This window comes from Zalophus californianus, chromosome 15 (genome assembly GCF_009762305.2).
Source record: "Zalophus californianus isolate mZalCal1 chromosome 15, mZalCal1.pri.v2, whole genome shotgun sequence".
NCBI lineage: Eukaryota > Metazoa > Chordata > Mammalia > Carnivora > Otariidae > Zalophus > Zalophus californianus.
The window spans coordinates 84,112,791-84,128,899 of NC_045609.1; the positions used below are offsets into that span (position 1 = coordinate 84,112,791).

A 16,109-nucleotide genomic window follows, 5' to 3' on the forward strand; every position below is an offset into this window, starting at 1 on the left:
GAGGGGGCAGGTGAGGGGGTGCAGGTGAGGGGGTGCAGGTGAGGAGGGGAGCAGGTGGGGGGCAGAAGGACAAGGTCTTACCTTTACCTTTCACAGCCAGGTTTACACTGGCTCTGGGCAGCGGGAGGGGCACGTGCTTGTTCTAAATCTGAACATCTGGCCCTTGGGAGGCCAGCATAGGAGAGGCCACCCTCCTGTCTGGGGCTGGGAGAGCACTCTGTGCCTCTGAAGGGAGCACAGAAAATCAAAATCCTTCTCAAATTCCATGCCAATGATAATGGCAGAGATGGACCGTGGACATATGCAAATATAATAGAGTCCTTGGCTTGCTAATTTGCAGAATTTCCTAATCCAAAAAGGGCCCCCCCCCCAACTGTGGGGTTAGTAGCGAGGTGCCATTTTATGCACTTTGGATGGGGACTGTGCTTCAGAAATACTCTCAAGAAGCAGGCAGGGATGTGCATGGGTCTTTGCTAAGCAGCTGTCCATGAATAATTTTTAAAATTTGCCAGATATTTAGAAGTCCAGCTTCTTGGTCATAGATTGACAAAATGGGTTGAGAAAACAGATCTTTCCTCCAGCCTTAGCAACATGGTTTTCCAGGACCCCTGCCCCTGCCTTTTCAAGGTGGCTTGCTGTGGGGTCGTCAGAATATGGTTCTCCCAGACTTATCATTCGGGGAGTTTTCCTGCCCCCAGTGAGATCAGCAGCCCCTTTCAGCCTTTTATACCTTAGGAAATACAGAAATTAACAGCTTTGCGGATGCCTGGAAGGTAAACAAGGAAACTGTGAGACTTGGCAGCGTATGATGTCCGTGAGAATCTGAAGCCCAGATGATTCAGAAGCATTGTGCAGGGTCCCCCAGCCGCCCGTGTGCATTACCGCGTGGAGGCAGAGTGAACTTGTTCCTTGACAGAATGCTGAGGCGGCCGGTGCTCTGTGCCTGGGGCCTCTTGCTTTTCCACCGCAGGTGGCATATGTGCTGCGGTCTCTTGTTCTCTCCTTTGTAGTGGTTTTCTGCTCTTTGGGCAAGCCGTCTAAATTGTCCTCCTCAGTGTGCCTGAGAGACCCTGTGCCTGAGGGGGATCCGTTCTGACATTTGATGGGGGACAACTCAATGTCTTCGGACACACTGGGATCTGAGGGAAGGCAGCCAGGGTGAAGGAGCTCCTCTCTGGGTCTGCCTGCCCTGATTAGACAGTGGCAAGCCCAGATTCATGGTGTTTGATTGCATGATTTTGATTTTTCATTTGTGTGCCTTTGCTTTATAAAATTTTAATCTGTCATCAAAGTTCACATTTTAGATACTATACATGTGGAAATATATATGTGAGCATTTTTAAATAAAATGAAAATTTGCATCCCCCAATTTTTCAAATGCTGCTGCCCATTTAAAAGAATAGCCTGGTGATGGGTATTAAAGAGGGCACGCTCTGCGTGGAGCACTGGGTGTTATGCCCAGTGAATCATGGAACAGTACATCAAAAACTAATGATGTAATATATGGTGGTTAACATAACAATAAAAAATAAATAAATAAATAAACAAAAAATAAAAGAATAGCTTGCAGATACCCGCCTTGGCAGCGCATGTTCTGCCCACTTGAATGTTTAGGATGCTCTGGGCCAAGGGTGTGTGTGTAAAAGACAGTTTACTTTTGTCTGAGTTTGGAAAGATACCCTGGTTCTGTCCATCTCAGAGCTTGACAAGTCAGAATAATTTTAATTTCTTCCTTAAATGAAGTAGTCCTGATGGATTGATTGTAAATGTTGTAGCTTTATTTTCTTCTTTGTGAGGTATGGATGCACAGTAATGTCACGTGGTCTTTCCATATCTTGTGAGTGATCTCCCTGCTAGGGAGCCCTGCAGCCTGGGGCCACTTCCTGCAGGACTGCCCACCCGGCTGACCTCGCCTGCCCGGCTCCCCGCCTTCTCGGTGGATTTCCCCTGTTCCATGTCCTCACACCACCTCTTTCCCAGGGTCTAGCTTGGCAGGCGTCCTTGCTGCCTCTGCCCCTTGGAAGCAGAGCGGCCACATCTGGATGCCCCAGGGACAGAGCTCCACACTTCCATGGTCTGGCCAGGCCACTCCCACAGAACCCCCCCCCCCCACCCCAGGAAGTGTGTGGCCAGTCAGCCTTTCCAGGTCTTTCTGGCATGCAGACCACAGTGAAGCTTTCCCTGGGGTGAGAAGAGATTTTAGGGAGTTGCTTATGTCACTGCTGTCCTCAACGGCATGCCTTTCATGGGTCCTCCTGCTGGCAGCCACTGGTAGATACTAGGAATGTAAAGAAGAGGCTGACTGTCCCTGCCTTGAAGGAATTACAGTTTCACTGTGGGGAATGGAGACCCAAGAAGAAAAACACAAACAAACAAAAGTAAACTATAGGGTAAGCTGGATTTGCCTGTGCAGCCCAGCCCAGAGTGGTCTCAGCAACCTTGGGTTAGCATCCCTGCTGCCCTGCCTTCTTGCTCTGTGTGACGCTGGCTAAGTCAAGGGGCTCCTGGGGCCTCAGTGTTCACTTCTCTAAAATGGGACTCATCTTGTCTCTTTCACAGGACTGGCTGTGGGCTGGGGAGAGACATGGTAAGCAGCACTGGACAGGATCCCAAACCCAACAGCTTCTCTCTTTCCCTCGTTTGGAGGACGGGGCCATTCCTGGTGAGACCAGGAACCTTTCCAGTTGTGGAATGCTGCTGTGCCGGGTGACGGCCCCCCCCTGACGTGAGCAGATCTGTCCGTGGGAATGGATCTGCCCCATCCCCAATTTTAAATGTGCTTATTCCACACTTTCAGACGTTGTGCTCAATATTCGAGTAGCAGTCTGCTTCAGGGCCTGAGGCTGCAGAAAGTGTTCCTGAGATGAAGGTTGACTTCTGAGTGTATTCTGGTTGCTTGGTTTTTGTTCTCATTCTGTACTTTGAGAAACTGACAGCTGTGGTTTCATGCTAACACACGTGAGCCCAGACCCGTACAGTATGTGATCTCTCTGCACAGCCACGGTTCCCTGTGTTCTTGCTTAGTTTACAAAAGAAAACAACATGAGTTCAAACTTTAATTCAGAATTACTGTTTGTGTTTGGTACTTAGTGAATTCTGCTTATTCATTTGTTTAACCAGCAATTGACCGAGTGCCCACCTGGTTCTACACTCTAGTGGGTTTTTCCTGTGTGGTTTTTAGTTTGGTTTGACTCAAGCCTGCAGTTTTGCTTCTGCCTCTGATATACTTCTGCATCTCATTGGGTTTCGTTTTACGTTAAAATGACTCAACATTGCTTTGGAAGATAGCTTTGAGCATTTCTACCAATCCTGAAATATTAAGGGGAGCTTCTACTCCTGGCTTTTTCCCATGCTTGGCCCCAGGCAAACACACGAGTAACTCTTCCCCAGGTTCTTTGAGGGGATTGGAAGGAGTAGACTGTTGTAGTAAGTTATTCTTACAAAAAGCAGTTCCCCTTACCTCCAATGATCTCACCTCTTGCCCAATCATCAATGCCTCCCTCACCTTCTTGCCATTTGCTTTGTGTTACACTGGGCTCTGCTGCACTCTGGGAACTCTGTGACTTTATTTCTTACCCAACAGACTGATCCCTAGTTGATTTTTTGTGGATTCTTTTGAATTTTCTATGTAGATCATCATGCCATCTGAGAAAGCAGAAGTCTTATTTTTTTCTTTCCAATTTCTGGGTCTTTTATTTCTTTTTCTTGCCTTATTACATTGACCAGGCTTCCAGTTCAATGTTAAATATGAGTGGTGAGGGTGGACATCCTTGCCTTGTTCCGAGGATTAGCAGGCAAGCATTCACTCTTCCACCAGTAGAGATAATGTTAGCTGTAGATTTGCCCACGTAGATTTAAAATTCCTTAATATTAGAAGAACCATTTCTTCTGCTTCTTTGGCTCCAAACCAATTTCACAGGTCAGCTTTTTAGTGAGTGCCTCAACTTGCTATAATTGTGTGCTATGGAGTCTTGTCTTCGGTTTAAAATATCTAGCCTGGCCGTGACTAAGATGAGAGGTATTCTATTTTGGTAGAAAACACCACATACTGCATTAGCTATTTAAAGACAGTGGCGATCAAAACATCCAGCCGTGTGGATGCACAGTGACAACTGAGCGTGGTCTCCGGCTTGATGCTGCTGTACTGGCCACTCGAACAAGATCCAGAGGGTCATGTCTACCAACTGAAGCATGGATAGACAGAGCTTGGTGTATGGCATATGGAAAATGGCATAGTATTCATCCACAGAAGGGAATGAAGAACTGGTACATGTGACAACGTGGATGAACCTCAAAAAATACTAAGTAAAAGCAAGCAAGTCACAGAAGGCCACATCTTGTAGGATCTCACTTTTGTGAAATGTCCAGAATAGGCCAATCCATGGACAGAACGTAGATCTGTGGTTGCCGGAGGACAGGGGATGGGGAGAGGATGGGCTGGGGAGCTAATGAAATCACGGGCATGGGGTTTCTGTTGGGCTGATGAAAACGCTCTAAACTTAGGTTATGGTGATGGTTGTACAACTCTCTGGTTATGCTAAAAACCCGTGAATTGTACACAGGTGGACTTCATGGTATGTAAATTATATCTTAATGAGATGTTAAACACGAAAAGGGCATAGAAGCTAAATTGTTGGGGAATGAGCAGGCTGGGTAATGATTAAGCTGGAAAACCGGGGTGAGGGGCCAACTCATGTGGGTTTTAAGAGGCGGTGTCTAGGAAGAGGGACTGAGGGGCATCCGGGCCTGGGGCTAGACGCCACACGCTTCCGATCTCGGTCAGCTCCCACGCTCCCCCCATCACTGACATCAAAAGTTATCATCATGCAGATAAAAAAGCCTCAAGAAGACCCCAACAACCGAGCAAAAATGAGAACATTCATCTAGTGTTGTAGAGAAAGAAGGAGCTGGAATGAGCAGCTACCACCTTGTAACCAGAATACTAACCCTTTCTTTTTTCTCCTTTCTTTTTCAGACGATAACCTTCGCTTTTCCTTGGTGAGTACAGAATTTTTTTAAAGATTTTTTTTTTCCTGTAGTTAACTAATAACAATAAAAAAAGTGTGTGGGATTTACTTGTTAGAGAAACATTATCTCTAGAGAAAGAAGACCAGTATGGTCAGCGTGTTATATTAGAATTTTATGCCTGAACTCGCTTGAACAGGGTCGTATCACACTTTTTGTTACATCATTTTGTGTGTGTGCGCATGTTTAAAATCTGGCTAGGTGGTTCACTCTCTTGAACTGGATTGTTGAGAACTCAGTTTCCACATGCTCTCCTTTCACGGATTTGTCCGTACTTTTAAAAGGGCCTTGCTTTACCTCCCTGCACACGTGGGACGACTGTTGGGAAACACAGAGGCCCATAATTGCACTGATGGTAATTGTCTCTTAAATTGATCTGCTGGGGGGAAAACCTGCTGAAAAGGAGCTTTTCTGGATTGCACTTTGGGTTAAAAAAACAAAAACAAAAACAACCGTGTCATCATCACATAATTTTATGCCTTTTGAGATCTAGGCACCATTCCATGGCCTTGATGTCCTAGTACACATCACCTTTTTGCGTTTTACTTTATCAGCTTACTGGTGTTAGGTTCCCTAAAGAAATCGAGGAAGGAAAATCTAGGAGCTTTAGAAGTGGTTGCAGTGGGCGAGTGGCGCCGGTGTGCATGGTGTCACATGGTCACCTTTCGTGAGCGTACCAGGATGTAGGTGACCAGGAAGTTGTGTTTCTTACGTGCATCACCTTATTTGAAATACTTCGACTATGTCCTGAATTATTTTAAGGTCAGTGTGTCACCTGTTCTGCTTTGGCCAGCCCCCTCTGTTGCTCTCGTGGCACGATTTCATCTGGGCATAAATGCTTATAGTCTTCCTGGTGTGATCAAATGCATTTGGGTTGTACGGACTGTTGCTCCCTATCTCAAAGGAATGCAAATACAGTCAGCGATTTATCAAGAGAGGGAATGGGAAAGGCTCCGTTTGCCACCTGCTAAACTAATTGTGTTGTCCCTGTTCTCTGTCACATCATTGTCAGATGTTATCGATATTGAATGGCATGATCTACTTGAGCAAATGTGGATGTCAACAGCAGGGTCCAAGAGAAGGAATATTACTGGAATAATATTACTGGATAGAGACTTAAGTACAAGAAGTCTGCAATCCCTCATTGCCTCAGAATCCTAAGCAAGAGGTGTTGACTCACCCATATTGGTTTGAATGGGTATTAAACATGCTACTTACCAAGAGCAGTGGCTCCCTACCTTGCTGGAATGAAACACTGGAGGGTCGTGCCCCACAGACTCATCTCCTTCCCAGATACAGGATCCAGATTATGATTTGTTAAAAGCATCTGCCCTTTGCCTTCCTTGGCTGTCTGCTCAGCACTGGCCCCTCCACACCCAGTCTTGCCATTTGCCTGTTCTAGGGGTTCCTGTCCTCTCGGCAAGTTGGCCAGCAGCCTGGCCATGTCGCTCTACCTGGTTCCATCGTTCTCCTCCCTTTCAATAGGAAAGTAAAGGTTGCTTTAGGAAGCTGTGAGTTCTTAAGTAAAAAGTGCTTCTTATTTCAGGAATTTTCTCTTCCGTGTGAGGAAAGGCTGTTCCAAGCATGACCCCCCTTTTGGTGGCTACCTTATTTGATGCCTTTGTTTGGAATCTGCTGCTGGGATGAAGGGGTGGAACATCAGATTGATCTTTTAGCCTGCGGCAATTTTATTGCTAAACGTTTGAGTCTTGTTCCAAAAGCTTCAAGATTTCAATGAAGAGAAAGGAATTTATTTCTAATTTGTGGGATTAGAAACTTGCTTTTGAGTCTGTTAGAATGAGATTAATAGTTCACTCTGGGCAGGGCAGGGGAGAGTAAGCACCCTGAGGTTGGTGACTGTCCCAAGCCACCATCCATCCACAGGTGGTGGGTGGGCCGCAGAGTAGGAGCCCAGCAGATGCCTGCTGGGTGAACACGGGAACGTGTGGGAGGCCCCACTGCTCTCAGCTGGCAGTCCCCTCCTGGGATCACTGTGATGTGGAAGTGAACTCACCCCAAGTTAGCAGTTAGTAAGATTGTTGTAATTTACATCGTCACAAAATTCTGGCAGTTGTTTTGTTTAAAGAAGGTGTTCAACTGGGTAACGATGTATGTGCCATTGCCATAATGGAGATCCAAAGGAGTTCTCTTCTCTAGCAACAATCTGATTCTTCATTTTAAAAAAAGGCACTCCGGGGCACCTGGGTGGCTCATTCAGTTGGGTGTCTGACTCTTGGCTCAGGTCATGATCTCATGAGTCATGAGATCAAGCCCTGTGTTGGGCTCTGCGTGGAGTCTGCTTAGGATTCTCTCTTCCTCTCCCTCCCCCTCTGCCCCTCCCCCCACTCTCTCTCTCTCTCTCTCAAATAAATAAGTAAATAAATACATAAATACATAAAATCTTAAAATAAAAGCCATTCTACATTCATATTTGACTTTAAAAAAAGAGAGAGTTGACTTTCCCCTGTTTAACTGGATTAAGTGGGGCCTTTTTAGCATGACCAACCACCATTCCCATGGTATTCTGTTGTTTCTCCTTTTTGTAATATGTAAATACAGACTTGGGAAGTAATACTATAATTCATACCAACCATCAAACATGAATAAAGTTCCCTCAACTAGAGAACGCTTGCGACTCTGCGGGTCTCAGTTGCATAGTATTTAAATAATGCAATGGAATGTCAGAATTAAGAATTTATGCAAGACACGTAATTAAGGTTTAAATATCTTTTCCAGGCTCTTTGCGGTCTTATATTGTTATACCAAAGGGTATCCACCAGTAAGTAAAATTAAATGATACTGTAACTTGACTATTTCACTTTGGCTCATGGAAATACCAAAGGAATAAAAGGCAACGGAATTAAAGTGCTGATGTTAACAGTGAATTTAATTTTAAAATTAACTTCGAATATTCCGTCACTAGCTGTCTCCTCTTTAATGATCCATCCTTCCTCCTCTGTCAGTTTCAATACGTGCGATTTTTCTCTTCTAAGTCATTTCTCTTCCTTGGTATTGATTCCAGTGGCCACCATGGCATGAAAAGAAGAAGAATCTGAAGGTTTTTAAATGTTTGCCAAGGCAGAGCGAACCACTTGTAACCCGCCTCAGCTGGGGCTACATTTTTGCAGGTGGAAGAGGGTGTTCTTGTTTCTGCATCTGCAGAAAGAAAACGAGAAGCCTCACGGATGATGTGCAGAGCACAGAAGACATGAAAACTTCCTCAAAAATTTGATTCCCATTTCCTGCCTTTGCCCTGTTCTTGGGTTTTTATTAGCATCAGTGGATCCTCTGGGTTTCCCATCTGAGCAAAATGTGTTTCTCCCAACAGTGAAGGAGTTACTCTCCCGTAACTGACATTGGAAGCTGACAGTAGGTTGGCCAAAGGCCCTTGGACCTGCTGGTGACAAACGGATTAATCCCTCATTTATTTCCACTTCCATTTTCCCCCCCAGGAAAGTTTCAGCGTTCTTCCAAGAAGTACCTCCTCAAAGAGTATACTAGGTAATTGTTTGTCATATAGCAAAGCCATGGATACTAGGCTGTCAGAGTTTCCACTTAGAGGAAATAGGAACACAGCTTTTCTATATAAACTCCTGGCTGGCCCCTGAGCTCCTGCAGACCCGGTTCGGAGCTGGAGTTCTTTGAGAAATCCTTTTCCAGCTGACAAGAAAACATGGATTCTCACAGGCCACAAAGGCTTCCTGGCATCGTTCCAGTAGGACAAGAGGTAAAGGGAAGCTGGGAGGGGAATCTTTCTCGTCGCTTCGGATTTAGGTTGTGGTTGTGTGTCATATAATTCCCAAGGCATTTAAAAATTTGATTTAAGGAAGCAGTCATTAAGTGAACATTTGGCAAGCACCTCAGTTAACTTTGTCCAGCCCTGTGCAGGAAATCTGGGATTTATGCTTCAGGAAACTGTTTTAATCCACCGCGGCCTGGCCAAGCGGTGTATGGGGGTTGGTGGACAGGAGCCGGCTGCCTGGGGGCCGGGGGGTTGTCTGACTGCCAGCAATCCAAGGTGAGGTCCACCTTTTAGGAAAACAATTCCCAGTTATTGTTGGCTGGATGACACATCAAAATCCCACCCATTTTAAGTTGGATGTTTCCTATTTTTATAATCAAACCCACCCTCTTCACCTTCCTTATCAACTTGATCTGTGAAGTGGCATTTCAGTTAAAAGTGATGTGGTGAGAGCCTGGGAAGTACCCGGTCTGCAGGACCGTGAGCTGGTCTTCCAGGAGCTTGGGTTCAGGTTCACGAGGCGGGGACTGACCTTCTGTGTGCAGTTTCTGCTGTAGAAACAGATGGCATCCACGCCCACTGCCTGACGAGTGGCATCAGTCACACAGGGTGGGGGGAGGGGGAGAAAGACAAGAAATGTAGAGATCCTTTTAGGTGTGGGACTTACAGAGAGATTTCTTAGACACCCTGGGCCCTGGAATCAGGAATGAGGTCTGCCGCCCCCTGGAAGGAACGTGGACCCATCCCCATTTGATGCGGGAACTCGCCCCCACCTGCAGTGTTACCGACTGGGGCATGTCCCCATGTGCATCAGGACAGTGAGCCGCGGGAGGAGAAATCCTTTCTGTTCAAAAATTGCCCATTCCGGGGCGCCTGGGTGGCTCAGTTGGTTAAGCGACTGCCTTCGGCTCAGGCCATGATCCTGGAGTCCCGGGATCGAGTCCCGCATCGGGCTCCCTGCTCAGCGGGGAGTCTGCTTCTCCCTCTGACCCTCTCCCCTCTCCTGCTCTCTATCTCTCATTCTCTCTCAGATAAATAAATAAAATCTTAAAAAAAAAAAATTGCCCATTCCAGGGGACTTTTTTAAACAGCTTAGTGAAATACAGAGTTTGGTATAAACTATTTAAAATGTTGGAAAAGATTCCTGTGGAATTGCTAAACAAAAGTACGTCTCTGAGTCGCTTTTCTTCTTGTTTTGAATGGAAATGAGCATAAGTGGAAAAAAAACTGGATTTGAGTTATTTTAGGGTGGGGGCTGATTGGATTCTAACAACTTTGAAAAAATATGTTGATAGTGTTTAAGTGATTTCAAATAACCTGAGCAAGATTGGTCTGCTATCAGAAATGATAGAGATTTTGTGTTTGAGTGCTATCTATAAAAATATGTTTAAAACCACCATGTTACCACACTGCTGCTGAGAAATGAATTTTCTCAAAACGTCATGTTGGTGGAAATTATTATTCACAAAAACAGGACTTGATCTATTTCCTGTTTTGCCAGATAAATGCCTTATGCTGAAAACATAAATTGCATTTATAATCCCGCACACATGCGCGTAGAGCACTTTACAGTTTACAAATCATGCTCAAGGTCATTATCTCACTCGGGCCTCAGAGATTCCCGGAGGCAGTCTGGGTGTGCATCCTCACCTCCACCTTGACGCTGAGAAGACAGAGACCCAGACGGGCTGGGGGAAGTGAGTTGGGAGGACAGCGGGAAGGGACTTAGCAGCATCCAGGGGCCCCTGAGCTGTGCACAGGCTCCTCTCAAACCTAAAAGCCAGGCGGCTCTCATTAGCACCACCCACAATGAGGAAGCCGACCTGCCGAAAAGAAAGCAACGTTTTCCATGAGGAAAAATATCATTTTGCAGTTATGCAAGTTTTAGAGGACAGTAATAAAAAGGGACGTATCCCATGGGTTCTGCAAACAGGTTGCTGATAGATAATTATATTTTGGAACAACTTTATGATCAGTTGAGTTGATCTTGGCCAGAGTTCCAAATGTTTCCGCACGTTATCTGTTGACCAAATCCAGTTTTCTAATCTCTCTTCACACACTTGCCAGGCTTCCTTTCAGCACAGTGCGGGGTTGGTCTATTCTCTCTGCCAGTGTTTATCAGGTGTCCCCTGCGGGCTCATAATTGTGCAGTCTTAAAAAATGAAGTGGTGGGTCCTAGTTCTGACTTGAGGAAATATCGCCTGGAGGGCCTGCGTTTGAGTCCTTTCTCTAGCAATTGTAATTGTGTATTTCGCACGGGAGCCTAGGAAAGGATTGGACGCACATAGAGTGTAGCTCCAGAAAGTTGAATGACTTAGACGTGTCCCTTCGTGTCCTGAGTCCTACCTTTTTTGTCTCAAAAATAAAGGGCTAGATGAGAATTTTTTAAAGGCCCCTTGGAGACATAGAGTTGATGTTCTCGGGTGATGCCTGTCTGGATTTTGAGTTAATACAGAAATCCCCCTAAATTAGCCACTGCTGTGAATCAGCCGAGCCTGGGCCAGATACATCCATCATTTTCCCTGCCGGGATGAAGTCTGCACCGCACGATGTAAATGTTTTATAATCTTCGCTTGGAAAAGAAAGCAGCTGTCCTTCACTGCTGATTCTCTTCCCTCCGCTCTTGTTTGTGTTTGCTCCTCCTGCCTCCAGAAGAACAAGGAACATAGAAAGGAGGGTTTTATGAATGGGGAAAACATTTTTGAAAAGCAATCTTCTTTCCATGATGTTGCTAATATGTACGAAGTAAAAACTGGGAATCCTTAGGCTTCGATTTTAAAACCTCAGCAGAAGCATTAGACAGTAACACAAAGGTACTTTCTCCGCACTGTTCTGAGATCCATTCTGGCAAATGGTTCTGGGGGCTGAGTAATGCTCTGCGTTACCTGGAGAAGTGATTCACTGGGAGGGAGGATTGCTCGATCTTTTCGGAAACCATGGAAACCCCCAATGCCATGATGCTTCCCTCTCCTGCGAGTAATCAGCAAAAGACAGGCTGGAAAGTGCTGGCCACGGAGATGAAGTTAGGGTCCTGAATGCACCCAGTGTGAGCGAGATCACACTCCCAAGCCATCACTGTTTCCAAGTCTTGTTTCTGGCTTCCTTCCAACATGAAGTCAACACCGACATTCTGTTGTGCTATTTCCTGTTGTGGGTGGATTCATTTAATTTTTAATGAGTGATTCACAACCCATGGCTGTGCGTTTTCCTCCTGCTGAGAATTAAGACCTGTTTCCTTTAAAAAATTATTTTTGCTGTAATCTGGGCAACGTTGTGCTCAGCGTGTTTGAGACAAGGGGACGCGGCGCTATGATGCAGAGAAGGCATTTCGCCTCCCCCCGGGCTCTTAGGAAATAGCAGTGATGAGGTCATCCCGTGACAGGGGCGCTCTCGGTTAGAGGACGTCAGACCTCATGAAACATCCCCAAGCCCTCCTTTCTATAAAAATGTTTTTAAACGTTGTGTGGCTGTTTTAAACATTTTTTTTTTTTTTTATGTTGCTACAAATCCATTCCACTTGGAAAGCCACGTGGTCGGTCTGCCTCCCAGAAAGCCTAGTCACATAATCAGTATCCACTCAGTCAGGCTTTCTCCCTGTCTGCCAGTTTACTCCCAGTGGCCTCTGTCCACCCAGCTGGGCTCATGTACCCCTTCTGCTCCACAACCTTAATGGAAAACGGCGCCGGGGGTCGTCCTGGTGACCAGAGCTGTGGAGCTCCTGTTTCAGGGTCCCTTGCCTCGCTGCTTCCATCCCTTGGCAGCTCAGCCCCGCGCCTTCAGATGGTTGGGGCGTGCAGCCATCTGGACAAGCTCATGCCCCACACCCAGCACCCGGGGCCCCAGCGCGGAGTTTGTATATGAAGTCAGAAGTCCAAATACCTCTCCGATATTCAAGGACCACATCGGAAGTCTTAATACTGCATCAGAACTACAAATACCACATCAAGAATCCAAGTACCAGCTGGTTATCCAAGTACCTTTTCTAGAAATTCGGGTACCATGTCAGAAAGCTGAGTATTAAACCATCAAAATACCTGGTCAGAAATCGAAGCAGTGCATCTGGGCATTTGTCATTTTGGTGCCTAGAGGAGTCTTCATTTTTCACTAGAATGTGTTGACCCTTTCTGAAATTCATTTGAAAAGTAAAAAAAGTAAATAACTTTTATTTCAGCTGGGCTATCATGCATTTTATAGAAATATTATAAGTCACAGTGTCCCTGGGAAATCTGAAACAGCTTGGCACTGGCCCCAGTCACAGAGCGCTGTGGGCCAGGTGGAGGGTTAGTGGATGCTTGAGGAAGGTGCCCCTTGACGTATCTGATCTAGAGTCTGTGAAAGAGACTGTGTGTGTCAGTGGGGTCTCAGCAATCCTGGTAGGCAGTTTTCTAAACCCACAGGAAAGGGTGTTCTTGGAGGATATGGTTAAAAGAGAATTAAATCCTCATCTTGGGAAGCCAAAAGTCAAATTCAGAGAACTGCCTGATGGCGCCAGCAGTTTGGCCGTAGAAAACTTTCTTGAACTCCTGTTTTCTACTCTCCATAATTTATGGACGAGTCTGACTTCCCTGAGACTAGCGCCTGGATGGATCCTTTGCAAAGGGACAGAGAAGAAGCGATTTGGCTGCATGCCTGCCGGTGACCCAGCAGCTCGGGAGCAGTCAGTGTCCTAACGTGGATCCCCGGGGGTTGCCCAGCACCCAGCAGATCCCCCGACTCCACAGACGGCTGGTGAAGGAGTAGATGAGTGAGTGGTTGGGCACGGGAGTGGGGGAGAGCAGGCAGTCAGCAGAAAGAGAACACCACCTTTGCACCCTACACAGTACCTGGGGCGGCACTTAGTGCACGCAGGGCCGGCCACCTAAGATGCTCAATTGCTTGTTCAAAAAGCAGAACAAAAAGCTTTTTCCTTTCTTCCGTGGTCTCTCTCTCGACCTATCACGCTGGTTTTTTTTTTTTTTTTTTTTACCTTCTATTTAATGTCATGCTCCCTGGGGCACGGGCATACTCTAGGCAGTACAGACCCTCACCGATGCCCGAGACTGTGCCCTGCAACTTGCTGGGCAAGTGTACACTTTGGGGCCTAGGAAGCAGACAGTCAAGAACCTGCCCTGGAGAGGAGGCAGAAGCTGGGCCAGGTGTGACTAAGCCACCAAGCCCCTGGAGTGCTGCGCCATTGTCCCATCTGACTGCACTGACAAAGTAAAAACTCAGAAAGTTAGTACAAACTGGGTGTGAAACCCCATGCTCCGAGCCCTCCTGAGTGGGGCTGGTCTCACACCCCCGAAGCAGCTCAGCCACAAGAAATGATGGTCAGAACACTGGAATGTTCACCCGTGGATTGTTGTAATAAGGGGCTTCTGTTCCCAACAAGCACGTTCATTCTCCCTGATTGCATCATTCGTTTCTGGGAAGGTGTCTCCTGCCCTCTCGGGGACAGCCCTCTCTCTCTGACTCTCAGCCCCACCTTACTACTTCCTACCACCCTCTTTACATTGTCATTCAGGTCCTTACTACTCCTTGGAAGGGTGGTATTGATGCACTGGGTGTTCTGCTGGAATGTGGTCACAGAAAGGAGGGCATGATGGATGAATATGCATTTAATACTGCTTACACCACTTTATATCCTTTTTTGGAGCAAGGTGGATATAACTAAATAAACGAAGTCAGTTCACACCCCCAAGCACGAAGCGCAGAGTCGGGGTTTGCCAGAACGTTGGCGTGGCAGCCAGGGGACCGAGTTCAAACGCCAGCTTGCCCTTAGGGCTGCCCGATAACAAAACAGTCATGTGCCTTTTTGGGCCTCCATTTGAAGGACTTAGGTGGGTGCCCGAAGCCCCTGAATTCTCAGGGTCGGTGGATCCAGAATAGCACCACAGAATTACCTGGCCAGGGCTCAGCTGATGGCCTGGAGCCTGCAGGTGGGTTTGGGAAACTGGACAGCCCTAGGGCTTTCTGTGGTTTCATAAATAGCTTCATGCAATAGATAGTTATAAACACCTTCGTGAAAGCCTTGTTTTCCTGTGATCCTGAGATATTTGGCCCATCCTTCTGGATGGCATAATAGGATGGCTAAAGTAAGCATTGCTTACAGTTGTCGCAAGTCTGCTGAGCGTTGGAGAAAACTGTCGGGTCAGGAACCTCATCATTCCTACGTGCCTCATGTAGCATTTCTGCCCGTGTTTGTATTCGTTCTACACATGCACACACACTGGGAAAAAAATCCCAGGCCACCTTGAACTAAATGGATTTGACCTCTATTTCTCAAATGTGTGTTAGTATGAAGTCGGGAGCTTTCTTTGAGAATTCAGTGAACCATCTACTCCACCTGCTCCTGCCTTAGCTGACAGCCCTGGCATTAAAGAGTCTAGTTTCTCTGGGAAAATTCATGTCATGGACATCTTGTTGCCAGGAACGAGGCAACTCACTTCTCATTTCAAGATGATGTAAAGTCTCGTGTGTTATTCCCTGTGTGGACGGGGAGACATGAATGATGTCCAATTACTTGGAGGGGAGAGAGCCTGTCTAAGAAGGACATGCCATACCGGAAGCTTCCGTTGCTCAGCAACGTGTCATTTTACCTGCGTTTCACAAAAGGCAGGTAAATGGGCCAAAGCCCATTTAGTATCGATGGTGTATAAAGGGGAAACCTGCCCTGTTCAAATCATTGCTTCCGTCATAGAAAAGAAGCAGGGCAGAGCGGATCCGGACAGGGTGGGCTGAGGGCTGTACACCAGTGTGCGCAGCATGAAGGCACAGGGCTCGGTGGCGCCCCATTCTTCCCTGACTTAGGAGTAAAGCATATCAAATTGCTCAGGATTCTAATTATACAATCTCCAGTTTAAGAATCTCCTTCATGGGGTGCCTGGGTGGCTCAGTGGGGTAAGCCTCTGCCTTCGGCTCAGGTCATGATCTCAGGGTCCTGGGATCGAGCCCCGGCAAGGAGCCTGCTTCTCCCTCTCCCTCTGCTCCTTCCTCCTGTTTGTGCTCTTTCTCTATCTCAAATAAATAAATAAAATATTTAAGAAAAGGAATCTCCTTCAAAAGGCTTCCAGCTGGGGCCACCCCTGGAACCCACATCCGTGCATTACCATCCATCCAGTACACCCCCGGGGTCTCGGCTTCCACTCCACGCCTTGTTGCATGTGAGCAACTCAGCTCACGAAATCTCTTCTTTCCAGTGGAGGAGGACGCAGAGCGCTGCAGGGCTCAAACCGCACACCCTCGGGCCCTGCAGACACACAAACCGGTCTGTTGTGTCCTGGCGGGGGGGGGAGTTACTGTAAAGGCCATGACCCCTTTCTTTATGGAATGGGTGTTGGGGGAAGTGGATCTGCCCATTGTC

At 46.8% G+C, this 16,109-nt stretch overlaps 1 protein-coding gene across 8 annotated transcripts in view; it reads left to right on the top strand.

The window, feature by feature from the left end:
- Positions 1-16,109, top strand: part of PTPRE (protein tyrosine phosphatase receptor type E) — a 151,748-nt gene that overhangs the window by 54,866 nt on the left and 80,773 nt on the right. For all 8 annotated transcript variants that reach the window (XR_003519032.2, XM_027588685.2, XM_027588772.2 and 5 more), the window contains exon 2: positions 4,976-4,998. The gene's annotated coding sequence lies outside the window, so the exon portion shown is untranslated. The remainder of the gene's footprint in view (positions 1-4,975; positions 4,999-16,109) is intronic.